The sequence below is a fragment of the Vulpes lagopus genome, chromosome 22 (genome assembly GCF_018345385.1).
Source record: "Vulpes lagopus strain Blue_001 chromosome 22, ASM1834538v1, whole genome shotgun sequence".
Taxonomy (NCBI): domain Eukaryota; kingdom Metazoa; phylum Chordata; class Mammalia; order Carnivora; family Canidae; genus Vulpes; species Vulpes lagopus.
The window spans coordinates 14,680,318-14,708,291 of NC_054845.1; the positions used below are offsets into that span (position 1 = coordinate 14,680,318).

General features: G+C 41.9%; 1 protein-coding gene and 1 long non-coding RNA gene across 10 annotated transcripts in view; one reads left to right on the forward strand and one right to left on the reverse strand.

Annotated features, from left to right (window-relative positions):
- Positions 1-18,319, reverse strand: part of INO80D (INO80 complex subunit D) — a 67,668-nt gene extending 49,349 nt beyond the window's left edge. For 2 of the 7 annotated variants that reach the window (XM_041737281.1, XM_041737278.1), the window contains exon 1: positions 18,186-18,319. The gene's annotated coding sequence lies outside the window, so the exon portion shown is untranslated. Of the gene's footprint in view, positions 1-3,844; positions 3,934-17,340; positions 17,860-18,035; positions 18,142-18,185 lie in introns of those variants that run through there. The other 5 variants (XM_041737280.1, XM_041737277.1, XM_041737279.1 and 2 more) reach the window with 4 other exon arrangements.
- The window catches only part of LOC121480605, a 28,050-nt gene continuing 18,025 nt past the window's right edge, over positions 17,950-27,974 (forward strand). Inside the window, exons 1-3 of one of the 3 annotated variants that reach the window (XR_005985025.1) lie at positions 17,950-18,088; positions 18,274-18,374; positions 19,175-19,344. This is a non-coding gene — a long non-coding RNA (uncharacterized LOC121480605). Of the gene's footprint in view, positions 18,089-18,236; positions 19,345-27,974 lie in introns of those variants that run through there. The other 2 variants (XR_005985024.1, XR_005985023.1) reach the window with 2 other exon arrangements.

Below are 27,974 nucleotides of genomic sequence, written 5' to 3' on the forward strand. Positions count from 1 at the left end.
CTACAAAAATATCAAAAGGCCTAGTTAACAAAAAGAAACAAGAAAGGCTTGCTCACCTGGGACATGAAATACTAGGGTATCACCCTTCCTAATGGGATGGATTCTTCCTTGTAATCCATCATCCCAACATTAAATTCAAATAACAAGAGACATTATGAAATACCACGTTAAATACCAGGTATCTTACCCCTCCAAATTGTACTAAGTAACTTTTATTCTGGTTAAGTCTTTTAAGTACCTCAAAGCAGCAGGGCTCTTCCACCAAACAAATGTCATAAGGTGGCAGGTCTTTTTATTTCATTACTGGCGATCGAATGTTGTATCTATTTTCAGAACACAAATCTCTTCACAATACCATTGGAATGAACCTACAGACCTAAAATGTCCCTCAGAAGTTCCACATTTTTTTATGTATTGGCAAAATATTTGGCAATTTGCAACAAACGTTTCTATGAAATACCAAAAGGGAAGGGGCAAATTCCTCTTTTAAAAGACCTTTTTTCCCTGTAATATTTCCCCACATTTATTCCATCCAAACTATAAACTTCTTGAGCCTAAAGACTATACCGCCACCTTTTAGTGCACTGCTATCCACATGCTGCACCCAATTACACTAAACAGGATAACAATCATGACTTAGGGAATGTTTGGAGTTTTAGTAACAAAATGGAAGAAAGAAATCACGTAATACCCACTACTTCTCTGCACACACAATGTCCAGCAGAAACTTTTACATATTTTAACACCAGTCTACAATGAAACTGGACCAACTGCGGTATCAAGTCAGAACTGTAGTGGGCTGATGTGGTCTACCCACTTTCTCCAGAATCTACACATCACCCAGATGGCTTGGCAGAGTAGCCTGGATATCAGCCACAGAAAAACTCAATACTCTCTTCTTTACAAAACTATTAAATATGAAATTCCTCACACCCATGAATGTCAAGACACATATACACTTAAAGGTCAGAAGACATGTTTCCCAAAATCTGCTTCTTAGTGTTACCTTAAATAAATAATGCAACCTCAGTTTTCTTGTCTGTAAAATTGGGATAATAGCAGCTGTGTTATCATCAGGTTGCTCTAAGGATCAAGTGATACAAAGCATGCAACACCCCAACTACCTTGCCTAGTGCGCGTTCAGCACTGAACAAATGAAGTTATTAGAAAATGTCAAAAAATGCAAAAAAAAAAAAATGTCAATGTTTATTATTTACATTCTACCTAATATAGGTAGAGAATCTGTATTGCCTCTGAGTATTTCACTTACTATAGCAGAAAGACACCTGAAATATTATTTAGTTAATAAGAATCACCTTCATTACCAAGTAAACCTAATGAGATATCAATGTAATTCAAAAGTAAGAGCTTTCCCTTTTTACTTTATTAGGATACAAGGGGAAAAAGTTGTATTAAAATTTTTAATTTAACTGCCCTAAAGGTCGAGTTGTTCAAGGACAGGAAATACTTTGAAGCAAACCCATGCTGTTTCTTTTGGATATTTCAGGGCGTGATCCCAGGGTCCTGGGATCGAGTCCCACATCAGGTTTCCCTCGGGGAACGTGCTTCTCTCTGCCTATATCTCTGCCTCTCTGTGTGTCTCTCACGGATAAATAAATGAAATCTTAAAAAAAATACACTGGATATAAATGAAAATATATCTATCTGTATGAGAATATTTTATAAGCCACAGAAAGAAGAATGGGGCAGGGTAGAGAGATAGAGAAGGACAACCTTCACTTTTAAGACATATTCTAGGTCTACAATCAGATGTGATATATCTAGACTGAAGATTTCCTCTTTCTTTCCAATTTTTATACATCTTTTATTTCCCCCTTTTGAATTTGCCAGAACTGCTGGAATAATGTTAGTAATAAGGCGACCACTGAGGGATCCCTGGGTGGCTCAGTGGTTTAGCGCCTGCCTTTGGCCCAAAGCATGATCCTGGAGTCCCGGGATCGAGTCAGTCCCAAGTCAGTCCCGCGTCTGGCTCCCGGCATGGAGCCTGCTTCTCCCTCTGCCTGTGTCTCTGCCTCTCTCTCCTTCTAGGTCTATCATGAATAAATAAATAAAATCTTTAAAAAAAATTTAAAAAGGCACCCACTGTTATGCCTGTTAAATAAGAACTGCTTATTGTCAATGGGTGGAATAATGCAGACTTTCATCATAAGACATATTTCCTGTTATGTTAAGGAAATATCAAGTAATTCCTGTTTTACTAAGAGTTGTTGCTTTAAAAAAAAAACAACCCTCAGAATTGATGGTTAAATTTTACCAAATTCTTTTTCAGCTTCTTGAGAGAAAATCATTTTTTTCCTTTGTACTGTTAAAAATGTGGCTTTTAGTATTTCCTAATACCGATGTATTTCGTATTTCCTGATCTCCTGATACTTTATCCTGAGAACTTGGTCACTGTGTATTTTTTTTTAATGTGTTGCTAAGTTATACTTGCTAATTTTTAGGATTTTTTTAATTTGAGAATGGTCTAGAAGCTTAGTTTTTCTGTTTTTCAGAACTTGGTATCAAAATAGTATTTCAAAAAATTATTTGGAAATCTTTCCCGGGGTCACTTGGGTGGCTCAGTCAGTTAAGCATCTGCCTTTGGCTCAGGTCATGATCCCAGAGTGCTGGGATCACCCGCATGGGGCTCCGCGCTTAGCAGAACGCCTGCTTCTCTCTCTCCCTCTGTTGCTCCCCCTGCCTATGCTCTTTCACTCTCAAATAAAATCTTAAAAAACAAACAACAACAACAAACAACAACAACAACAAAACATTTCTGGAACAACTTAAACATCACTGCAGCTAATGTTCCTCAGAAGGTTGCCTGGGCCTCATACTGCCTTTCAACGCACATCAGGCCTTAAAATTTACCTGAACACAATTTAGCAACATGACCACTCACACTCAATTTCCTAAATATCTGTGATTCACTCTTATATTCTGTGTATTCATACACAGGTGACATTTGTGCACTCTCCCTTTTGTTCATGATTAGCCTCAATAGTTTATCTGTTTAAAACTGTTACTAGCATTTTCAAATAAATAGGTAAGTCCAAATCTCTTGGCTTTATTAGTACCTCCGTGTTTGTTTGTTTTTTCTAAATTCATTAATTTCCGCTTTTATGTTTGCCAATATCTTATTTCTGCTTCCTTTCCATTTATTTCTTTACTTATTTATTTTTTGGTAACTTCCTGAGCTGAATTATTTTACTATATCATGCTTTCTTGCTTAGTTATTTATATTTATTTTCCTGAGTACTGCTTTAGTCATATCCCATAGGCACTAACACAGAATTTTAATTATTAGTACTTTCTAGTTGATTTGGAGTCGATTTCTCAATTTTTCCTTTGGCCCAAGAGCTTTTTAATTTTCTCAGATGGCAAAGTTTTATAGTTTCTTTTGCTTTAGTTTTAGTTAAGAATGAAGAGCATAGGGACGCCTGGGTGGCTCAATGGTTGAGCGCCTGTCTTTGGCCCAGGGCATGATCCCGGAGACCTGGGATCAAGTCCCACATCAGGCTCCCTGCATGGAGCCTGCTTCTCTCTCTGCCTGTGTCTCTGCCTCTCTCCGTGTATCTCTCATGAATAAATAAATAAAATCTTAGAAAAAAAAAAAAAAAGAATAAAGAGCATATTCTGCATTTATCTCTGCTTTTTGGATCTGACTGATATTTTCTTTGGGGTCTAATAAGTACGCTTGAAAAAGAGTATTCATTGTTTCCAGGGTATGTTGTTTGTTATTCTATGTATCATGTTATTAACCTTTTTATTTAAAGTCTTCTGAAGCACTGTTTTAGATCATGGGTCAGCAAACTGGTTTTAAAGGGCAAATTTGGCCCATTACCTGTTTCTGTAAATAGTTTTACTGGAACGCTGTCCTATTCATTGATTTACATGTTGTCTATGGCTGCTTTCACACTGTTAACAGTAGAGCTGAGTAGTTGCAAAAGAGATTGTATGGTCAGGATACATAAAAAATTTCACTAAAATAAATAAATAAATAATAAGTTCACTAAAATATTACTTGCTGATCCCTTTTCAGATGCAGCTCTTAGTGGATTTAACTTTTTTGCTCCAATCTATCCTTCTCTACTAATAAATGAGTATAGACAATTTACAATTTTCTATTTGTTTATGATAGTTTGTCATAATTTCATCTGATTTTTTTGGTAACCCTTTTAGCTTTTAATTTTTTATTACATATTTCACTATACAGTCTGTTTTCTTGGAAGATTTATAGTCTATGGGGCACCTGGGTGGCTCAGTGGTTGAGCGTCTGCCTTTGGCTCAGGTCATGATCCTAGGATCCTGGAATCAAGTCCCACATGAGGCTTCTCACAGGGAGCCTGCTTCTCCCTCTGCCTGTGTCTCAGCCTCTAGGCTCTCATGAATAAATAAATGAAATCTTAAAAAAAAAAAAAAAAAAAAAAAGATTTACAGTCTATATCCTTGAGATAACATCTCTTTACTCCACACTAAGAAAATTAGTATACAGTTGACCCCTGAACAATGCAGGAATTAGGTGCAGCAATATCCTACATAGTCAAAAATCCAAATACAACTTTTGCCTACTGCTGACCAGAAGCCTGACTGATAATGTAAACAGTTAACACATATTTCGCATGTTATACATATTATATACTATATTTTTACAATAAAGCCAAAGAAAATATTAATGAAGTCATAAGGAAAATACATTTACAATACTGTATTTATACAAAAAAAATCCCAGTTTGGACCTGCACAGTTCAAACCATGTTGTTCAAGGGTCAGCTGGACTTAGTATTATTGTGATTGATCTCATGCTATGAACGAGAAAAATTTTCATTTTTGTAACCATCTACCCAATCCCCAACTCTGAATTTTTCCCTTATATTTCTACATTGCCACAGTATTAATATTAGTTCTACACTTAAATTCATTTAATATTAATCACTAATCCTTTTAAGGTAGTTTTCAATTCATGTCTTGATTCAAGAGTCACCTCCCTTCACCAGTCCTGCCCCCTCAACCCCTACATCCCACCTGCCTGACTGACTTATAAGAACTAAGCCGTGGTTTTTCTTTTTGGAAATATATGTCAACTGATATTAAACTATAGCTTGCCTGGACATAAAATTCTTGGGTCATATTTTTCTTGACTAGTGACTTTGCATCTTTTTTCCCACATCTTACAGAATGGAAAAGCCTGTAAGGCCGGCCTCTTTATTTCATATGAGACTTGATTTTTTTTTTCCCCCATTTTGACCTAACAATAGTCTTTACATTTAAAGACTAGAAACCATTCTAATTTCAAGTCTTTAATTGTGGGGAACTCTTATTAATGACTTGACAAATTCTTTCTACTTCAATGATTCTGTATGTCAGGGGTGTCAATTATTGGTATGCTAAATTCACTGTGTTTCAGGGGTACCTCAGTGGCCCAGTCGGTCAAGCATCTGCCTTCAGCTCAAGTCATGGTCTTGGGGTCCTGGGATCTAGCCCCATATGGGGCTCCCTGCTAAGTGGAGAGTCTGCTTCTCCCTCTCCCTCTGTTCTCTCCCACTGTCTCTCTCAAAAAAAGAAAAAAAGAATTCACTGTGTTTCAAATCTATTACCCTCTAGTCTTTCCAATTTTTTTTTTTTTTTTAAGATTTTACTTATTTATTCGTGAGAGACACAGGCAGAGAGAGAAGCAGGCTCCATGCAGGGAGCCTGACGTGGGACTTGATCCCGGGTTTCTAGGATCACACCCTGGGCTGAAGGTGGCACTAAACCGCTGAGCCACGTAGGCTGCCCTCTTTCTTAATTTTTACTGGTTTCCATTTTGGATTGCTCAGATCTCTCAAGCTTACTTCCATTATTCCCAGCTAGAGTGTATATCTGCTGCTTTGAAAGTGACCTTCATTTCTATAATGACTACATTCTTTTCTTTTGTAACCTGGTTCCATCAGTTCACTCTTATCTCTTCCTGTTGTCTTATCATTGATTTCTTGAGCTTTTGTGTCTCATCTTTAGACTCCTGCCTCAGAGGACCCATATCTCACCCCCAACTCCACATGCCACCTCCCACTATAGGGAACTGTTCATAATTTTCACTTGCTGTGCTGTTTCTGAAAAGGATTATCACCAACACTCTTCCCTTGAATGCTGCCCTCGTCTCCCCAACTCACAGAGGCCCACACGCCATAGATTTTCAGGGGATGATAATGGAGGCTTTATTTCTCTTCAGTTGACCAAGATCAGCAGCTGTAAGTCTACCTGTTGCCAGTTTCTCCTTCATTCTAAACTTCTTGGTGAAACAGTCTGACGGCACAGCCTGTAATTCAGCCCCACCTCTTGCCACTCAGGGAGCCCAATGTACATCCCAACTTTGCCATTGCACATAGGCAGCTTATGGGTTTGGTTCCCATGGTGTGTCAGCCACTTGGGAGAAAGCTGCACCCTCACTCTGCCCGAGTTCATGCTCCCCTGCCATCCTTCTTCCTGCCTCAGTTCAATTTCCACTGCAAATACCAGCACTAATTCACATACTCTGGTATATAAGGTTTCGTTAGTTATCAAAGGAAAGAGCTGCTTTTCTGTTTCTTGCACTCCTTATTTATTTCTAGTTGGTTTAGAGAGAACAAATATGTCAGTACTTCACCATCATTAACCAGAAATACATTAAAATACATCAAAATTAAAACTAAAATCACAAAACAAATGTCTTATCTAATTTTTTACAACAAACATATTACTTCTGTAATCTAGTTTTTTAAAGAATCAATACGCTATTAAAAAGTTAATAAGCTTAAAAAAGTTAATAAGTTTGACTCAATTAATTTCACTATTTATTAAACATTTCTGAAAAGCCCATCATTTTCTCAGAAACTGTGGGAAATATATTATTAGTAAAAGACAAGTTTTAACTAATATAACTAATATAACACTGTGTGTTAACTGGAATTAAAATAAAGACAAACTGAAAAAAAGACAGAATTTTCTCCTTTAGAAGATATAGTCTATAAGATGAGATGCATTCAAAAAGAAGCACATAGCTGGAGGACCTCACCCACAGCTCTGAGCACCCAGACTTCTGGTCTCATTGAATCTTTTTTTTTTGAGATTTTATTTATTTATTCATGAGAGACAGAGAGAGAGAGAGGAAGAAGAGCAGAGACACAGGCAGAGGGAGAAGCAGGCTCCATGCAGGGAGCCCAATGTGGAACTCAATCCAGGATCCAGGTTTCCAGGATCACACGCTGGGCCCAAGGCAGGCACTAAACCGCTGAGCCACCCAGGGATCCCCTAGTCTCACTGAATCTAAGAGGCTGCTCCTTCTGTCCAGAGCAGTGGTCATCTTCCCTCTTTGTGAGCCCCTTCCCCACCTCTGGTCAGCCCTAGGCCAAGGCTTCAGGACCTACTGCAGATTCCCAAAGGCTGAGTTATTCTGTGCAATCATCACATTCTACTGTAATTGCCCGTTCTTCTGTTGTCTTCCCTCCTAAAAAAGAAGTTCCCAGAGGGTAAACCACTTTCCGTTCATCACCATATCCCAAGGCCTAACACAGTCCCCAGAAGTTAACAGGTGCTCATCAATACATGCTACTTATATAAATAGCTTCTGTGACAGTAACTTTTTTTTTTTTAAGATTTTATTTATTCATGAGAGACAGAGAGAGAAGCAAAGACACAGGCAGAAGGAGAAGCAGGCTCCCTGCAGGGAGACCAATGCGGGACTTGATCCCAGGATCCTGGGATCACGCCCTGAGCCAAAGGCAACCCAACCTCTGAGCCACCCAGGCATCCCTGTGATGGTTAACTCTTAATTCCTGGTGGTCTACCTGAAACAACAGTTACTAGATTCACTCAGGGACCATTAAATAACTTTTTAAAAAATCACCAAATTAGGACTTCAGATAGTCTACACAATGATTTCTAATAGCCACAGTCATACAGCAAGACAAAGTATAATTTAAAACTTGAAAATTTTTAAATATTCCAGTACATCTCATGAACATCAAATAGATGTCACATAATTGCTATTCAGCAAGTAATGTTTGAAAAATATATAAGAATGCATTAAATCTGCCTATTCAACATCTTTCTAACTCGAAGAATTCACTAATCTACCCAACCGCACTCTTTCAGTATTTGTGACAAGTTGCCAAAACTCTCACTAATCACCTCTATGACATTATAAAGAGGTGTTTAATTTCAACATCTTATAAACAACTTCTCTTCGATCTTAATTTTTTTTCTGTGGTTAATTTTCTTCCCATTTCTTTGATTTTTAATATTTTAAAATCCTACTAAAAGCCAACTCTGTATAATTCTTTCCATCTTCCTTTTTTTTTTTAAAAAAAATCAACCAACACTTGATTTTCAAATCCCTCTATTAAATGTTCAATTTAGGGGTGCCTAGGTGGTTCTGAGAGTTGACTCTTGATTTCCACTCAGGTCATGCTCTCAGGGTTGTGAGATACAGCCCTGCATTGGGCTTGAGGCCGGATGTGGAGGCTCCTTAAGATTCTCTCTCCCAGGAAGCCTGGGTGGCTCAGCGGTTGGGTGTCTGTCTTTGGCTCATAGTGTGATCCCAGGATCTGGGATCGAGTCCCACATCAGGCTCCCTGCATGGAGCCTGCTTCTCCCTCTGCCTGTGTCTCTGCCTATCTCTCTCTGTGCCTCTCATGAATAAATAAACAAATCTCAAAAAAAAAAAAAAAGATTCTCCCTCTCTGTCCCTCCCCCACAGCTCATGTTCTCGCTCTCTCTAAAAAAAAAAAAAAGCTCAATTTAATCTTCATACTTAATATTTCCAATTCCCTAAAGTATTAAGACTCACTTTACGTAACGAATCTTGGAGGAAAATGGCTCCCTGCTTCAAAATCGAACTTCCTACTAAATGAGTGTTATTTAATATCAAAATCACTTTGTCTATAAACTGGAAACAATCATTCATCTGGTCTTCTCTACATCAATGAGTTTTTCTTTTTAATTAAAAAAGAAATCATAACGAGCACTAAGGCAGATCTCAGAAAAAATACTACTTTTTTCTTCATTTTTACATGTAGCCTCGTACAATTGAAGTTCTTTACACCCCAACTCCAAAGGTGAAATTCAGGGAGCCTTCATGTAACATTTGTAGTAAGATACAAAGAGAGGAGGGGTACCTAGGTGGTTCAGCTGGTTAAGTGTCTGCCTCCAGCTCAGGTCAGGGTCTCAAGGTCCAGGGATGGAACCCCACCTCCAGTGGGGTTCCCTGCTTGTGGGGAGTCTGCTTCTCCCTCCGCCCCTCCCCCCGCTCATGCTTTCTAATAAAAAATCTTAAAAAGATATAAAGAGAAGAAACATATAAAGTCCACATGATCTTAATCAAATTCTTACAGACCCTAATATTTAAAACCCTATCGCAGGGCCTAATCCATGAAGAAGAAAAGCTGTGCCCTAAGCTCTACTTTTTTACGCATGATCAGTATCACTTCAAAATAGAAGAAAAAAATCCTAACCAGCAACTGTAGATGTTATCTTCAGCTGCGGAAATAACTTGTTTGGAATATAAGTGGATCTATGCTCCCTTAAAGAAGAGAATGCAAGTAATTAAGCACTTTAGAGCAGCAGCAGAATATACACCCTTATTCATTACCAAAAGGCAAGAGTAATGATTACTGAGAATAGTCTCACAGAATGAATATTTCCACAGCAAACATATCCATATACTGGAATTCAAAAGCAGGGAATAATGGTTAGGTGTAAAAATCTTAAAAACACCTTCCTTGATAATATATGCTGAGTTTAACTGGAAAATAAAAAAGCAAGTCCTTTCCATAGTTTCTTCTTTGCAATTACAGAGGAATAAGACATTAGCAGGGAGAAAAGGAAGACAAGCTTTTCACAAAAGCAACCTATGGCCCTTTCAGTCTCCCCAAAGCAACACACAAAGCAATCTGACCAAGATATGAACATTAGTCTCTTTGGGACTACCACTGTACCACATCCATGTGGAAACTCTGCATGTCATTACTGTTCTTTTGAGTCTCATGTTTCAGAAGCATGTTCATTTCACTGCCACAGCATTTTCCCCTAATTGCTATCTGTAATTTTATATTCTATCCCTGTTTCAGATCTAGATCAACAACATACCTTACAATTTTTGTAAATCCGGCACCTAAATTTCCCGAATGCTAGCTTTCTAATATATTCATTAACACAATGAAAAACACATTCGCTTATCCCAGAGTCCTATACTTTTAGGTCTTAAAAAACTTTTCTCCCCATTTTAAGCTTTTTTTGAAATAAGTTTTAGCTCAACTTCACGGAGCTCAAAAAGGTAATGAGATTCGAAACAGTTGAGCATGCTCATTAAAAAAACAAAAACAAAAACCTAACATCCCACATATCAACAAGGAAAGTGGTAAAATTAGATGCGGAAGTGATGAAAATCTGCCCACTGATGTGATCTGAAGAGAAAGATCAGAGAGAAAAATTGTCTATCACCTCCAAATATAAATAATACTCAGAACAACTAAAGTTCAAAATAAAGTAAATAAGTGCTCACTGAACATCGATTATGTGCCTAACACTGTGCTCAAACAGCACTGTACAAATCAGTCTGCATAATGAATTTAAATTAAAATGGCCTTTACGCTGGTTGAGTTCCTCAGCTGATTCATGAGAAAGGTAAGGCTGGTTTACCAAGCAGGTGAAAGCACCCTTCGGCTCTGGTGCGTATCAAAGGTGATGGTCCAACCTGGTTCTGCCAATTACTAGGTGTGTGACCTTGGGCAAACTATTTAGGTTTGAGTTTTCTCATATGTAAAGAGAGGACTATAATGGCATGTACCTCATTGAGTCGTTTAGGAGAATTAAATTAGGTATTTCATGAACCGTACTTAGCATGGTACCCAGCACATAGTAATCACTTAATCTTAACTACTATTAGAAGCAGTAAGTAGTAGTTTATTGGTATTATCATTTTAATCTAGAATCTGCAGGGCTAAAATGCACTCTCCAGCTGCTAGTGCTTTTCTGAATGGTACAGGGTAATTCTCCATTAAGTCAGACCCTCCCAAACTTCTTAGGGCTAGAGTTAACAGAATCCACTAAGAATTGTTTCCTATAATCCATATTAAGAATCCAACGTTAAAAAACATCTTTTTGGGCAGCCCCCGTGGCTCAGCGGTTTAGTGCCACCTTCAGTCCAGAGCGCCAGAGCGTGATCCTGGAGACCAGGGATCAAGTCCCACGTCAGGCTCCCTGCATGGAGCCTGCTTCTCCCTCTGCCTGTGTCTCTGCCTCATGAATAAATAAAATCTTAAAAAAAAAAAAAACACACACCAATGAGCAGCGCTCGTTTGGTCACAGCATTTATGAGCTCCACTTAATAGTCCTTTACAACAAATGCTTTCTGTGTCCCTATCCATGCCACAGTCACTCTCAATTGTTGCAGAAACCCTATATTGTAGGACCAGAAGAAAAACTAAGTTATAGCTATAGTCCTCAAAGTTCTTTTGTTCTAAGAATCTGAAACTAATGGTCTCTGTTGCTAAATTCCATATACACTTTTCCATCTTTATCTTACTTAACCTCTGCAGCATTTGACACTGTTGACCACTTTCTCTTTCTTGAAAATCTCTTTCTGGCAGCTCAGTGGCTTCCTTTCTCTTGCTCCCACACGTAAAATACTGATGTTTCCCAAGATTTTCTTATTCTTGTTTTGGAGGGATGCAAGATGAAATGCCTATATGTGCCGTGCCACAGGGGTGGGCCAGGGGCAGGCTGGCCAACTTTACTCATCTAAAGGTGGCTCACTCAAACCACTTCCAGCAAGTTGTCCTGATTTTTCTTTTTTTAAGATTTTGTTTATTCATGAGAGATAAAGAGAGAGGCAGAGACATTGAGGGAGAAGTGGGCTTCTCAAAGGGAGCCCAATGTGGGGCTCGATTCCCGGATCTGGGATCATGCCTTGAGCCAAAGGCAGATGCTCAACCACTGAGCCACCCAGGTGTCCCAGTTGTCCTGATGAAAGAAAGGAAAGAAAGGAAGAAAAAAAGAAAGAAAGAAAGAAAGAAAAACGCAGATCTACAGTTTTAATCTTAGCAAATTTTCAAAAGGTAGAATCCAGATTTCCCCACAAAATCTCCTTCCCATAAAGTATCAGCAGCCCATTGTTAAAATAAAGATGCCGGACCTTGAGCAAGTTATTTCATAAATCTGTTTCCTCATCTATGAAATGGCAGTGATAAAGCCACAGACATATAAAAAGTGTATCAAACAAAACATTTCTGCAGCCTTTCATTTTATCTTCCACTCTACATCTACCCCAAGACTACGGGTTATGATTCCAGTGTTTTAAACCACATGCACGAATTGTAAACACACATAAATGCATTCTTCTGGAGAAGAATCCAGAGTTCATCAGATTCCCCCAAAAGATTAAGAACCAGACTAAGCCAAATGTTTCTGCTTCTACAGCTTCAGCTGTCATGTCTGAAAGGATGATCCCCCAATTTACGTCTGGCCAGCCTATGCAGACCACTTTACCTCTGTGAGCAGCCTCTCCACTGACTTCTCTCCATCTCCACTGTCAATGCCATGGCCTCAGTTCAAACCTTCCATCTTTGCAGCTGCCTCACTGGCCTGTTCCAGTCTTGCTTTCCTTCACTCTACTCTGTACAACCCGGATCCTCTAAAACGCAAATAATTTACTTGGCCAAAGGCCTTAAGGGTCTGGTAGGAAGATAAAAGGAACGAAACTCCCAACTCCCGAGCCCACCACATAAACTCCTCAGGACCCAGCCTTGGAGACCTCCCACTATTTATTCCTATTCCTACACTCCTACAATTTGCAACACAGAATACTCTTTTGTCCTCAGGCATTTATTCATACTAGCAGGTCCCACCTCTTGGAATGCCTTTCTAACTCCTCCCAATCGCTTAGGGCAGAAACTCTAAAAGTCTAGAAATCCTGGAAAGTCCTACTTCTCTTTAAGATTTACCCCTAGGCCAGAATAAATAGGTTTTCTTCCTCCAGGCTAATCTATCCCTTATCATTCAATGTGGTAAATGGCATCCTTTTTTTTTTTTTTTTTCCCCTCACTAGACTAAAAACTCCTCAAGGGCAGAGAATGTGTCTCGGTGTAAGGAGGCCACTGTGACCAATAGGAAGCCAATCCAGTAAATGAATGAAACTACACCGGTCCTGGCAACTCCCATCATGCCTCAGGTAAACACCCCACCCTCCCAGGATAAACCCACCTAAGTCCCGGACTAGGGCTTCCTCAAAGCTATGCGGCACACTTGCCAGCAGGCCAAGAACTACCAAGTGTGTCAAAGAAGCAACCAGAAGTAACCCCACTTTCTTTGCCTGCTGGTGCACTTACCAGTCCTTTACATCCGCCAACTCCCAGAATTCAACAGCTAGACCACCATCAAGCTGCTGAGGCTTCTATGAATATACTGCCAACTTTTTATTGGCACAAAAACATTTATTTGCCCCATGAAGATAATTATAATATTCTATCTGTACTCAAATACTTACTGGTATTAGTAATACCTATGGAGCCAAGAACTTATTCACACTGAAAAATCTCACATCTAGAATAGCAAAAACCTTCAGAGGAAAAAAATATTATATAAAAGTCACGCATCAGCCACCATTCTAAAAACTATGTGCGATTCCTCATTTAATAGCCACGGCAACCCTATAAAAAAGTGTTATTATCACCCCTTTTCACAGATGAAGAGACCGAGACTTCATGAAATTAAGCAATTTGTCCCAGTCACATGAGATTTGAGGCCTGTTTGACTTCAGAGCCCAAGCGCTTAACCAACACAAAACTACACAATACTGTTAAATGCAAGATCCTAAGAGTGTGTTGCAAGTATACACACACACACAAAATCACACAAGGAGAGAGAACACAACAAAAAATGTTAACAGTGGTTGTCTCCTTGAGGGTGAAAAATAAGGTCTGGGCGGGATGAACATGAGCATGACTTTTAGTCAGAAAAAACCAAACAGGCAAATAAGAGAGACAGTATTTAAATGTTTTAATAAAAAAAAAGGTTAAGGTGGGTTAGGGGACTAGTTAATGAGCACCTACTAAGAGCCACGCACATGGGCTATCTCGTCTAATACGTCTATAAAAAAATGTTACATTTCATTTTACAGATAACGAAACCAAAGATTACATGACCCACCCAGTGGAAGAGCTAGGATTAGAACCCAAAGCCCAGGGACGCCTGGGTGGTTCAGTGGTTGAGGGTCTGGTCTGCCTTCGGGTCAGGTGGTGATCCTGGGGTCCAGGGATAGAGTCCCACACTGAGCTCCCCACAGGGAGCCTGCTTCCCCCTCTGCCAGTGTCTCTCTGCCTCTCTGTGTCTCTCATGAATAAATCAATAAAATCTTAAAAAAAAAAAAAAAAAAAAAGAACCCAAAGCCCAGTCCAAATGTGTCTGACTGCAGGATACCACACTACAAATAAAAGTTAACTGAGAAGCTGTTTAAAAACAAACTACAATCTGGGAAAGAATCAGAAGGACGTAGCCTGACATATTAAGTGAAGGTGGGAAAAGATAGAGGCTTAAGGTTTTAACTTTAGCCAAGAGTTATCTCTGCAAGTATCTCAAAAGAGCCAGAAGCATGATCTCTAAAATCAGCCATGACTGTGAGGACTCTGGGACAGACGGGTACCTGATGGGAGTGGGAAGGAGATTCCATTGCTGTTTGTTTTGCAAAGCAGAATGGCATTAGCATGAGTTACAAGGACTTAAATGTGACTCCATTGTATATGCAGCAGAGTATCTGCTTTGGGGACAACAATTGGCTGCCTCCGACCCAGTCTCACCTATTCATCTATTGTTTACAAGTTACCAGGTGTATGTGGGGAGAAACGGGGTGTTACATGTCTGAGAATATTGCCAACTGCATTCAGAGATAAATGACCTCTCATTATTTAGAACTACTGTTCCAAACCTGGATAGTGAGAGCCTCGAACCCTTGGGAAACATCTCAGGTAAGAATGAATGGATCAGCACTTTTTTTTTTGAAATGACAGGTTTAATTTTCTGTGCTCTGACTTCAAAATTTTAAAATCCGTATAAACTAAAATTCATGTCTCTAAAATAGTAGTATTTGGTTTCTTTAAAATCACTTGCCGAGGAGAATAGCTGGGGTGGGAGTATACAAATTTCCTTAAACCATCTTTCAGAGGAAATAGAACATGCTCATTTCAGACTTACAAATTAAACATCTACTTTTGATTTCGAAACTAAATATTTAATGGTGAAAAATATATTACCTTGGCAATTTAGAATTCAATATTTGCCCTGAAAGTCTCAGTAGTTTCAAATAAAATGTAACTTTTTTTAAAAAATCAAATCCTCCCATTCCCTCAAGAATAAAGTAGCCCATGAGGCGATCAGATTAGGAAATTTATGTAGGTTTGGGACAGGACGGGGAAAAGTAGAAAACTTTTGGGATTTGTACACACGTAAGGCTTTTGAAAGCTCAGAAGTCCACAATATCCCTTAAAGATATCGAATTATGGGGCAAAGAGATCTTTTTAAATCCTCACATGTTCTAGGAAAAGAGACTCCCTGAACGATTTTCTCCCATCCAACATGCTCTAAAAATAAGGGCGAGCTATAACAGAAGTAGCAATTCTGGGTGCGCAAGTATATGAAAATGCCCAAGTCAATAAGCAATTTCAGTTAATCAATAAAGTTAAACAACCATTAAATGTAATTTGCATTTTTTTGTATGAGATCCATACAACCTCAAATACCAAGCTTTTCTTAAGCAAAATGCTAAATGGCTGGATATCTGTCATGGTGGAGAGACAGAAGGAGTTTTATTTTAGGCAGACAAAAGGAAAAGAAAGCCACACTTAGTAAGAATCACAGAAGGAGTCTCACTTGCACGCCTGACAGAAGTCAGACCAAGTCATGGGTTATCTATTGCCCTGCAAGTGGCAGCTTTTCACTAGGTAACAGTGCTCTGGGGGCTGTGCGGCCAGAACGGGGAGCACCTCCGCCGGGGCACTACAGCCTGCTGTACGAGGCAGGACACGCTCACAACCACAGAGCATAATGCCCTGGGTCCCCTCAAAAAGGGGGGGAGGGGGGTAGTAAAAAAGGAACAAATGAAAAGAGGAAAAATAACCTCCAAAGTTGCCCACACCGGGAGCTGGTGGTGGGGGCAGGGCCCATTAACATTTCCACTTCCATACTAAAGAACAACCAGAAGGAGGTTAAGTGTAGCCACAGGAAACATCCCATCCCTGAAAACCAGGAAATCTAGATTTGGAAATTTTAAGTTTTTTGACTTTTTTTTTTTTTTTTTTGCAACTTTCAAAGCTCATGGCACCAGAAATCAAGCTAAAATTAAATCCGTTTAAACATAGAAAAAAAAAAAAGAATTTCTACCCAAACCACACTTGTGTCAGCTATGTTCAGTTCCCTGGGGGGGGGGGGGGCTCTTCCACCGACCCTTCTGAGTTGGGGGCAATAACAAATTCTCCTTGAAACCCCCGTTTTGCTAGCTCTAGCCATCGAACGCCAAGGCTGTCCCACAAATCCGAAGAGTTATTATTGTCAGGATAAATCAACCACTCATCCTTAAACTGTTAGACCTTGTGTCAGGAGCTGCCCTGCCCACCTCCTCTCCCTCCTCCCGATCTTTTTTAAGGCTTCCTGAGGGTTCTGACAACCAGGGTCCCCCCCGCACACACCTCACCGCACCCCACCCCACCCTTGGGCTCCACTCCTGGGGCGGATTTATTACCAGCCCCTGACCACAGAGGGCAGGAAACTCCTAGGCCTGGGGAGGGGTGGGGTGGGGTGGGGGAGGGGAGGGGAGGGGGGAGGAGGGGGGGGGGGGCCGCCGCAGCAGCGCAGCCCCCTCTCCTGTCAGTCTCCCCGCCGCTCCCTACGTCGTTCCCTCCGCGGGGACCGCCCAGGACGGGGGCTCGAGACCCACGCGAGTCCGGGAGGGACGCGGGGCGGCGGGTGCTTCCTCGGAAACCAACACCCCCGCTTTCGGGGACTAAGAGCTTTTTAGAAGAAAAAAAAAAAGAGAGAGAGAGAGAGAGAGAGAGGCGATTAGGAGAGCCGGCCCTGTAGAGATACCACCTGAATTTACCTCCTCCTCTCCCACAGCAAAAGCCCAGTCACTAACTAATAAGCAAAAAAAAAAAAAAAAAAAAAAAAAAATTCCCTGGAAAACTTTTTCCGAAGGGGCAGGGCGGGCCCCCTCCCCAGCCGGGGCGCGGGGCCGCGGGGCCGCGGGGGCGCGGGGGCGCGGGCCGCAGGGGCCGCCCGGGCAGGGCCGGCCGGGGAGCGGGTGGGGCGCGGGCGAGGGGTGCCGGGGCGGAGTACCTTGGACGGACGGGAACTGGCAAAGAGTTGCCCACTAGCCGAGTCTGCCCCCCGCGCCCTCGGGGGTCGCGGGCGCTAGGACCGGGGCTCCCCGCCAGGAGGGCAGCCCCCAATTCGGGCCTGAGGAAACTTTCCGGGCCGCGGCTGCACCTGACTCCTCACCGCCCCTCCACCCCACCCCACGCCCGCCAGGCCGCCCGCCCCGCCCCGGCCCGGCCGCCCGGAGCGCCGAGGGGGGATAAATAAATTCAACTATTACCGGAATCCCGGGGGGGGGGGAAGAGGAGGAAGAGGAGGACGGGGAGGAAGAGGAGGAGGGGGTGCGGGAGACCGGGGGGAAGGGGCGGGCGGGCGCCCACTGCCCACTGCGAGGCCTGCCGCCCCGCGGGGAGCCTCCCGGCCGGGCGCCCCGGGCCCCGCAGCGCCGCCGTCCCGCCCGGAGGCCCCGGGGGAGCCGGGGGGCCGCGCGGAGGCCCGGGGCGCGGGGCAGGGCGCGGCCGCTGAGGGGCCCGGCCGCCCGAGGCCTAGCCGGCCGCCGCCACCCCCCGCCCCGGCGCGCCCCCCCACACCCCGGCCCGCGCAGGCCGCGCCGCCCGCCCGGGCCCCGGCCGCCCCCCAGCCCCGCGGGGCCGCCCCCCGCCCCCCGCGCCCCCGCCGCCCCGCCGCCCCGCCGCCCCGGCGCCGGCCCCTCTCACCCTTTCATCCTCTGCCCGGGGCCTGACGCGGGCCGGCGGATCCCCGGCCTCACGTAAGCGCGCTCGCCGCCCGCCCTGCCCGCGCGGCCCTGCCCGCCGCCCTACGGGAGCCCGGGGATGTGGGCCGGGCCTCGGGCCGCCTCTGCTTACCTTTCAGCTGCTTTTTTTTTTTTTTTTTTTTTTTTTTTTTTTCTCTCTTCTCCTCCTTCCCCCCTTTTTCCCTCGGCCGGGCTGACAGATCGGAGTGAGAGGCGCTGGCGATGGACCGGGAGGCTCGGCTGCCGCTGCTGCTGCTCCCCCTGGGCTCCGGCGGGAGCCTTTCCCGGTCAGGCAAGAGGGGTGAGGATCATATTTTTATTTTGGAAACTCAAAAGTGCTCCCGGGGTCGGTGATTATTAAGGGGAAATCCCTGAATATACTCTGCAGCCAAGAAGGCAGGGCTGCCGGGGCCGCACTAGAAGAGGCGGCAGCCTCCTACAGCACCACTACAGGCACTGCGAGGACATAACACCAGAGAGCCGCTCCTCGGCCTCCGAAACGACAACTTTCCTACCATCTTGGAGGCCGAGCAAAGGGGGGCCGGGGGGAAAAGTGCACCCGCTCCCGATAAAGTACACATCCCGACTTCTCATCCCCGGAAAACCGTCCACACCGGCCGTCTACACCGGCGCCTGGGGCGGGGGGAGCGGGGAAGACCCCGGGGGTGCTTGAGGAAAACCCTTTCCTTGGCACCACCGGGGGGAGAGGGGGGGATGTTTCTGCATCTTCTGCTGGAAAGAAATCTTTACAAGACACAGGTTTTCCGGTGATTATTGTTTTTCTATTTTCTATTTAAAAAAAATTTTTTTTGGGGGGGGGTCCATGTCGTTGGCAGTGGTGTTTTAATTTTAATTTTATTTTTCCAGGCTAACTAACCATGGTTTTTTTTCTCCATTGCAGAGCCAAGTTCTGTGTCTGTGTGGGGGGAGGTAGGGGTCAGTTTATACATTTGCACTGGCCACTTCGTCTGTCTGTGTGTTTTTACCTCTTTACAGGTTGCCTTGTGTAGGAAAATGGGTATTAGGTGTTGGCCTCAACACTGAGATGGCATAAAAGACCATGGTTAAGGGGTGCCTTCTTTTGTCTCCCTTTTCTCAAAGCAATGGGAATCAAGCCTATTAAGTGTTCCAGGAAGGCATGATACAGCTGTTGGTCTTGCACAGTGCCCACCGAGGCAGAGATCACGGGAGAGGTTCAATAGGACCGAAGCATCACTGACCACGGTCCTGGAAATGACTCTGATTCTGTGATGGTCTACCCAGGAAGAAAGGTAAAACTGGAAATAGACGCGAAAGACAGCTTTAGACTTTCTTTAAAATTGCTTTTATTAAGAAAAATGGGCTGGTTATATCCCGATACTGGGTTTCCTAGTTGGATTCCCTGGATCTTGGGTGCATCGCACATGTTGCTGTCCACTTTCTGTGTGGCAGACGGAGAAAACTGTGTTTCTGTTGGAGTCGCTGTGTTGTTAGTTGGTGACTCTCCCAGCGTGCTTCCAGCCTGTATAAATTACTTTTAAGATGTTGCAGGGGATGTCACGGGTCTACTTTTTTTTAATGAGCGAAGCTTAGTGGGATCAAAGTCACACAAAACTGAGGCAGGTGGCACAGAGGTGAGAGAAGACCAGTGCCGCCCCCTTGCAACAATTCCCATAGAACTCTTATTATTGGAGGAGAAGAAATTATTACAGAGATGCTTTTCTATTTTTTGCAAAGAAAGAGAAGAATACTAGAAAGTGACCAGAGGATCTTTTTGGATGTTCTATAGGGAATGATGAATCGAATCTTGGACTAAAAGTTACTTTTTTCTGACATATGTTGGCTAGCCTAGTGGGAATGGATTTGTCAAATTAGTGCCTTGAATCAGCAGAATATTTCATTTCTCTTATTTAAAATGTATTGCAAAGCACTTAGTCATCAGTTGGTGACTCCACTTAAAAATATTTCTTTTTCGAGCTTCCAAATTTGGAAGTTCCCATAATGTTAAAGTGAGTTCAGATAATGCATATATCAGATATTTATTACTTTCATGTTGACCCCCATCTTTATCATCTAAATTTGAATATAGTACCTGAGTAGGTTGGGTTTTCTTTAGTGGTCTTTTTTTGTTGTTGTTTCCTTAGTAGAAAAATCTAAAGTAATGAAAGAAAACTGATTCCTGTCGTCTTGGAAACCTCAACTGTGAAGTTGTGTTCTATCTACATTTTTTTTTTTAAGTTAAGGATTTTTTTTTTTAAGAGATTTTATTTATTTATTCATGAGAGACACACAGAGAGTTAGAGAGAGAGAGAAGCAGAAGGAGAAGCAGGCTCCATGCAGGGAGGACTCGATCCTGGGTCTCCAGGATCAGGCCCTGGGCTGAAGGTGGCGCTAAACCACTGAGCCACCCGGGCTGCCTATCTACGAGTTTTTAAAAAAACATTTGGAGATCAAGCACGTTGGTCTAACAAGGAAATTACTTCCCTTAACGTAGAACTCCAGTAGACTTGAAAAACGTGTTTCAAACTTGTTCTTCTATATGATGTGACTTTATAGGTATGCTTTGCATTTTTCAAGAAATTAAGATGTGTTCACTTTAAGCTGACTGCACCCTTTTCTGCAATCCCTGTTGTGTCCTGCAAACTTATTTGCATGATAGGGATATGGGATATGATGCATAATCTTAGCATGTCAGTGTCTTTCTCTCTATAAAGCTTGGTGTGTATATGGCTATAATCCATCATGTTTATCCACCAGTTGAGCTAAATAACCCAGATTTGGGGAATTACCAGCCTAACCAAGAAGGAGTCTCACTATATTTGCAATATTGGTGAATTTGATTGGTCAGTATTTTAGTCGATCATTGAACTCCTATTAGGTGCTATGTCTCCATAATTCCTAGAAGCTGCAAATGGTAACAAAACTACTGACAACTAGGGTTCGTGGGTGGCTCAGTCAGTTAAGTGGGGGACTTTGGCTCAAATCATGATCTCAGGGTCCTGGGATGGAGCCCCAACCCAGGCTCCCTGTTCAGCAAGGAGTCTGCTTCTCTCTCTCTCTCTCTCTCAAATAAATAAGTTGAATCTTTTAAAAAAACAACAAACTACTGCCATAATTAATCTTAAATAAACCGATTTTTTGCCTAGTAAAATTCCCAGTACTCAAATTTGGCTAATATTATTGAGTCCCTACTGTATTTTGGTAACCTTGCCAAACACTTCATATCTGTGCTTTCATTTAATACCCGCAAGAGCTCCCTCCTTTCTCTCCTCATCCTCCTTTTTTTTTTTTTTTTAATATTTTATTTATTTATTCATGAGAGACACACAGAGAGAGAGAGAGGCAAAGACAGAGGGAGAGGGAGAAGCAGGCTCCCACATGGGTCTCCGTCCCAGGTCTCCAGAATCTCAACCTGGGCCGAAGGTGGCGCTAAACGGCTGAGCCACCTGGGCTGCCCCCTCCTCCTCCTTTCTTCATTTAAATACAGTTAGGAGATCTGTCTACATTTCAAGGGGCGTAGACCTTGGCTTTAAAACTTTCTAAAAAAGATTTCAAATTCTTGTGCTTTAGAATTTCCGAGGTGCCTACCACAGCTCTATCTGGAAATGCTAAATTCCTGCCTCATGCTCTATGCCAAAACCAAATTTTGAGTAGCCAGCAATGGGAGCTCCCTTCATTAGTGGCAACCAATGGCCTGTCTCACCTAGCTGAGGTCTAGTAACTAGGTCTCTGTTCTTTTGAGGAATGTAAATTGTCAGTTGAGGTTTACTGAAATGATACTTGAAGCCTTAGTGTTTTATTCATTCTGTTACTGTGTCTTAATTTCACAAGCAGTTTGGCCTTTAGTTGAAACAGGAAATGTTTGCCTTAATGTTTTTGCTATATTAGAATCTTTCACTGATCTGCATTTTGGTATTAATTATTATTGTAAAAATTAACCACCTATTATGAACACTTATAGTGAAGTTATTAAGGAAACACCACCTATATAGCCTTAAAACATCTCATTCATAGACTAAATTTAAATGAAAGATTTATGCATGTTTAATGTATTAGATGTCTTTAAGCAATAAAACCATGCCTTTGTTGACAAATGTTTGCTGACAGAATCATTAAGTGTTTAAAAAGTCACTGACTGGGGCACCTGGGTGCCTCAGTGGTTGAGCATCTGCCTTCGGCTCAGGGTGTGAATACAAGGTCCTAGGATCGAGTCCTGAGTTGGGCTCCCTCCAAGGAGCCTGCTGCTTCTCCCTCTGCATATGTCTCTGCCTCTTTCCATGTATCTCTCATGAATAAATAAATAAAATCTAAAAAAAAAAAAAAATACCCTGACAGCAGACGTGGTTATACAAATTATACAATATATGGGGGTTTTGTGGGGGGAAAAGGGTATGGATATAAATCTTCCCTAATTATATGGATATTTATCATAACATTTCTAAAGACAGACTCTAAAGTCACATCAGAAGTCCCTACCGGTGTAAAAATTCCCAAGGAGGTGAAAAGGTAGAAGTAGGGCGTGTGTACAGAGCCTAAAAGTTTTTTTTAAAACCACACTATTACAATGGCCATAGACACAATTTTTTTTTTTTTCACTTTAAGCATTTCTGTTTTGGAAACATTTATTGGTAATATATCTATCTGAAACAAAGATTTGGTTTTATTGTGGTTACTGTGCCCTGCAAGAAAATGTTTCTGAGACCAGCATGTTTGGCAGACGTCCACAACATGGCTTTAGATGATTTAAGTATGAAATTTCTGTAATATGGATTCAACTGTAGTCAAAACACACATGATCAGGTAATCTCTCAAGTCCTAACAACTAACCCAGGGTACCCGAGAATTACTACCTGATGCCAAGCCAGAAACCAAGAAAATTTTGGGGTTTTTTGTTTGTTTCTTTTTTAATTCCCACAAGTCCAAAAGATACCTTCCAGGACCATGTTGGTCACCGGCAGCAGCAGGGGCAAGACGTGTCCCTGGTGCCATTTAGCCACCTTATCATGCCATAGGCAGAAGAATGTAACCTCCTAGCCTCGGCTGTCGGCATTCTGGACTATAGACTATTAACTTACGTTAAGGAAAACAACTCTCTAACTGAAGTTGCATTTTAAGTAATGATTAGTAAAAGGAAGCACCCAAAAGCAGTATGAATGATTGGATTTACGTTAGAATTATAAATGATTGTCAGCCTTTTCTATAATTCACAATGAAAAACTGTCCCCAAAGTGGTTGTTAGCTAAGACCTTGTAGTAAGAAGAGAAATCCATAGAGCCCTCAGAATAACAAGCAGAGGTCAACACAAAGATTACAGTGTTCATTTCTGCTGCATTCCTGGTTAAGGGAGCTTATGTAGACCCACTGGGAACTTAACCACTATGTCCATGGGAAAATAAATTCCAGGTTCGAAACAGCTAATGGGACAGTGATGTTCTGGAACATGTTCATTAGTAACACTGGACTTCCTGTACTGTAACATTTTGCCATATATTTGTTAGAGACCACTAGAATTCAGTAGTAAGGGTGGGGGAAAAGGGGGAGATTCTTTCATTCAATTAAGTAAACAGTTACTATTTAAAAAAAAATTATTTATTTTAGAGAGCGTGAGAGGCGCGGGTGGGATGGGACGCAGGGAAGAGAATCTGGAGCAGACTCTCAGCTGAGTGCGGATTCCCCACTTGGGGCTGCATCTCAGGACCCATGAGATTCTGACCTGAGCTGAAACCAAGAGTCAGGCTCTTCTCCAGCTGTGCCACCCAAGCGCCCCAATAAGAAATTACTATTAATACAACTCAAGTAGCTTGATTCAAATTCAGGTGAGGAAAATAAGCTGATTAATTATTAAAGGGTAAGGCCAGTTGTACACCAGGAGGGAAGACCTCCGTAACCAAAAATTGTACTTTTTACCTTAACTATATAGTGTTTATTTTATACATGTTTGGGTGCTATGTGAGCTTACAAGTAGGTATTTGCATTTTATTTTATTATTTTATTTTATTATTATTTACTTCAAATAAGATTCCACTAAAAATTGGGACGCTTGGGTGGTTCAGTGGTTGAGCGTCTGTCTTTGGCTTAGGTCAGAATCCCAGGATTCTGGGATCAAGTCCTGCATCGGGCTCCCCATGGGAAGCCTGCTTCTCCCTCTGCCCATCTCTCTGCCTCTCTCTGTGTGTCTCTCATGAATAGATAAATAAAATCTTAAAAGAAAAAAAAAAGATTCTACTAAAAATTATCCAACCTCATCCTTCTATTAGGCTGAGGCTGGTTTTTTGCCCCACACAGCAAGCCATGGCCATTCTTGTCTTGATGCCCCTGTTCCCACTCTGCTTTGATGCCTTCCTCAAAATCTTATCCCAAAAGCCTTCTGGTGCCAACCTGAGTCTACAGTGACCTTATTCTTAATTTAATGCATTGTTTTCTAGGTTCTTTAGGGGGGAGTTTGTTTATTTGTTTCCATGCCTGTTCCTTCTGTGCAAAAGAGCGTGAAGTGGTTAGGAGCTTAAGCTCCAGTCAGGGCCATCTGGTTTAGGAAATTGGCTTTACCACTTTCTTTGGTAGTGTGATCCTGGGCAAGCTATTTAACCTCTCAGTTTCCTCATTTGTCAAAATGAAAATAACAATAGTACCTAACTTACTGTATTGTCCTAAGATTCAGTGGTATAGTGCCTGTGAGGCCCACGGCAGGTAATAAGTGTTATGTAAAGGTTAACTGCCCTTTTTGGTTGCTTGCCATTAAACACGTTACAGGCAGTATGGCTCAAGGTCAGGGAGTGCGGGTTTTGTTTTTTGTTTTGTTTTGAAACACTACCAAGACAGTGGGCTTAGCAGCACTAGTCACAAGTTGACCTCAACACAGAAAAAGATGAAAGGAGACTAAGATTATGGCATACCAAATATCTACATTACAACAGAAACAGACCATTGATTTTTTTTTTCCAGATAGTTTTGTTTTTAAGATTTTATTTTTAAGTAATCTCTACACCCATCATGGAGATGGAACTTACAACTCCACGATCAAGAGTTTCATGCTTTACCTACTGAGCCAGGTGGGTGCCCCTCCAGATAGTTTTGAATACCCACATAGTTGACAGTCTACAATATAGAATTCGAGGTTTAGCTGAGATTTTGGTGTGTCCTTCAGATTCAATCAAGGTGTTAAATATAAAATGGGGTACAGGAAGAGTACCCACAGTATGCACAACAGAATATTGTGACTAGCTAAACCCTCATTCATTAACCATTCTAAAGAATGAGATGCATTTAAGTTTCAATATGAGGGGGGCACCTGGGTGGATCAGTGGTTGAGTGTTTGTTTGGTTCAGGGCGTGATCCCGGGGTACCTGGATCAAGTCCTACTTCGGGCACACTGTGTGGGAGCCTGCTTCTCTCCCTCTGCCTGTGTCTCTGCCTCTCTCTCGTGTCTTTCATGAATAAATAAGTAAAATCGTTAAAAAAAAAAAAAAGTTTCCATAGGAGGTATTTAACAAAGATTTTTCTGATAAGCATAAAAAGATTATATCTTTTTTGTTTAATGATTTACCTTTTTTTCTTAAAGATTTTATTGATTTTTTCATGACAGACACACAGAGAGAGGCAGAGACATAAGCAGAGGGAGAAGCAGGCTCCTCGCAGGGAGCCTGATGCAGAACTGGATCCCGGGACACCAGGGTTACGATCAGAGTTGAAGGCAGACGCTCAACCACTGAGCTACCCAGGCATCCCAAGATTTACTTATTTTATTTGAGAGAGAGAGCTTAGCGTTTAGGGGCAGAGGGAAGGGGAGAGAGAATCTTCAGCCAACTCCATGCTGAGCCCAGAGCCTAATGAGGGGCTCAATCTCATGACACTGAGATCACAACCTGAGCCCAAACCAAGAGTCAGATGCCTGACCCACCAGACATCACTGAGACACCCCAGACTATGAAATATCTCCAAAAAGAGCAACCCCACAAAGGAAATAGTGGATGTTTGACACATATAACATTTCCAACTAGCAGTTTTATCAGACAGGTATTAGTTCATTGTTTTAAAATGCAAACACAGTGTTAGGTTAAAGTGTGGGGTTTAGAAAACCATGTGTGAATCCTGTAGCTAATATTTATTCACTAGCTATACAAACAGGCAAGTTCCCTAAACTCTCAGGCCTCAATGCCCTCATTCTTAAGACTACTGCTTGAATAAGATGACTTAGAGGACCATATGTAGTATACTACCTGACACCTAACAGCCACTCCATTCACTGAAGATTTCTCTTTCTTTTCCCTGAATTTATAGAAAGTGACTGGAATCAAAGTAGGACTTTAATTAGAAAACTGAAAAGAGGGCAGCCGGGGTGGTTCAGCAGTTTAGCGCCACCTTCAGCCCAGGGCATGATCCTGGAGCTCCGGGATCAAGTCCCACATCAGGCTCCCTGCATGGAGCCTGCTTCTCCCTCTGCTCGAATCTCTGCCTCTCTCTCTATGTGTCTCTCATGAATAAATAAATAAAACCTTAAAAAAAAAAAAAACTGAAAAGGGGCTTTGCTCTAGAATCGATTTCCAAAGTATTGAGGAACAAATATGTTAATTAAAACCCTATTTACATATTGACTATTTTCTTGGAGGATTTGTGTGAGATTTCTCTTTGAAGTTATTAGTACTAAAAAAAAAAGTTATTAGTACTTTTGATGAAATGAAAGTTTAATTTTTAAAAATGTGATTGAAGTATATATTTTCACAGTAGGAACAGACTCAGTCAACACAAAGCCACAAACATGTATTCACTCAGCCATGTGCCAGACTGCTAAGCATTTCCCTAGCACTTGACCCTAACGGAAAATGATCACAGGGGTCTTCTTGTACTAGGTGATGCAGTGCCAAGAGAACTGACCTCAACCTCTGTGGCGTGTTGTGTTTGAAACAGGGAACTTAGGAAATCAACTTTGCAGCTAATGACCTACTAAAGAATAGAATACTAGAGAATAGAAAATATCCAGAGTCATTGTGGTCAAAGTTTATTTCATGAAACAGTTCTCTTCAGTTATGAGCACATATATGTATCTTTACAGTGGATTGGGACAAGAAGTTGAAGAGCTACTACTGCTATGTATTAATCAGGCTGAAATTTGTAGGGTCCTGCAGTGGTTAAAAAGTGAAGCAGACAGGCCCTGTCCTCTCGTTGGCTTTACAGTTGACATATAGGATAAAGGTCCGAACTGGCCGGGGTGAAGACTGTAGGGAGAGGTGGAACCCGGGAGTAACTTGAGACCACTAGGCTTAAATATACTAAGTTTCTTATTTTTTTCTCAACTGCTGGCCAAGCTAAAAATGTTGAGGACACATCTACTGGCTGATGAGAACACATGACACTGGCTAGGTTATCTCATGAAAATGCAAGTTGCCGTGCAGTTTTACTGTGTTGGAACTCAAAGACGTGAAGAGGCCATTGTGTGGTCCAAGAATGATAGAAAACCTGGAAACACTAGGACCTCCAAGCTTGGAAAATAAACTGAACAGGGTTGTGATGAAAGGCAGTGAAGGAAGATGAGCTGAACTTTAAGTTGTTTACCTGTAAGCCAGAGATAACTAAAATCTCAGGTGAGGTATTTAAAACTAAAAGGAAAAAAGTTGCTGTTTTTTCACACAGCAAGTTCTGACCCTGTGAAACTTAATTTGAAAGATGGAATTTGTTGGGTATCAGGCTAGTTCCTTCATAGAGCATGCGACTCTTGATCTTGGGGTTGTGAGTTCAAGCCCCACGTTGAATGTACAGATTACTTAGAAATGAAATTTTTAAAGAAAAAAAAAGATGGATTTTATTGCAAAGGTTATGAAAATAGGATGCTCAGCCCAAATTGGTTAGCCTTCCTTCAATTAGTGAAGTATTTACTGAGTGCTTGCTGGGCATGGCACTCAGGCTCTGTAGGGTAGTAAAATATGGT